Raw genomic sequence first — 1,084 nt, 5'->3', positions numbered from 1 at the left:
TGGTTCTAGACCACAAATTGGGCAGCACGGGTCAATGATTATTTTGCGTCGGTGAAGGTTGTCTTTTGTGGCTAAAGCTTATCGACATGCTTTCCACATAAACAGTTTCACCACTGGTGGTCCTTGTACATTTCAAATTTGTTTTCAGAATTCCTTCATGTTCCCTTCGCTTGGTCCAGATGGGATTCCCCTCCTTTCCAATGTTTTTGCCAAGTGATACGCGCTCCTCACAGTAAAGAGCCCATTCTTAGCTTCTTTCCATGTTATCCGGTTCGGTTGCCCACCTGGACTAATGGCCAAGCTGCAGATTCTCAAAGCCTCCTCTTCGGTGAATAGACCGTGGATCAGAGAATAATTCCACCTCCGAGTTTGTGAATCAATCAAAGCACTTACCAAGGTGTCACTAGGAAGGCCCCTTGCTGGGGACTGAAATGAAATAGTATGTGGGTATGGTATCCACCGATCCCGACCAATAGTAATTGATTTGCCATCACCTACTCGCCATATTAGTCCATCTTGTAGGAGCTACCTCGATTGCTAGATACTACGCCACGCATAAGAGGGCTTAGAACCCAGCTCTGCATCTAGGAAATTATTCCTTCTATAATATTTCTCCTAGAAAATCTTAGCCACCAATTAGTGAGGGTATTGGATGAACACACTAGAAATACTACACACACTCCTACATCTTCACTCTTTGGCGTGTTACTAAAGCACAATTATATTTTAGATGGATTACTATTAAATTTTGAAATTAGTAATTGTTGTCTAGTCATAGAGTATGTACTTACATTTATATATATATATATATATATATATATATATATAATGTAATTTATTTGCATAAACGAAATTGGTATCCAACGCTACCTTTGACTTTTGTTGGAAACAAAACTTAAACGACCCCACCTCCGGTTGTTGTCGGAAGCCAAACGACACTGCTCTAAACAGTGTCGGTGGCAGGTCGGAGGTTATAATTTTGGAAAATGCCACTCATATTAGCAACATTAAAAAATAAAAAAAATAAAAAATAAAGGTAACTTCTGAATTTGGGTGGACCGGTTCCAGGCGCTAAAATGATATT

This window comes from Corylus avellana, chromosome ca5, assembly GCF_901000735.1.
Source record: "Corylus avellana chromosome ca5, CavTom2PMs-1.0".
NCBI classification, from domain to species: Eukaryota; Viridiplantae; Streptophyta; class Magnoliopsida; order Fagales; family Betulaceae; genus Corylus; species Corylus avellana.
This window is presented reverse-complemented; position numbering follows the sequence as displayed.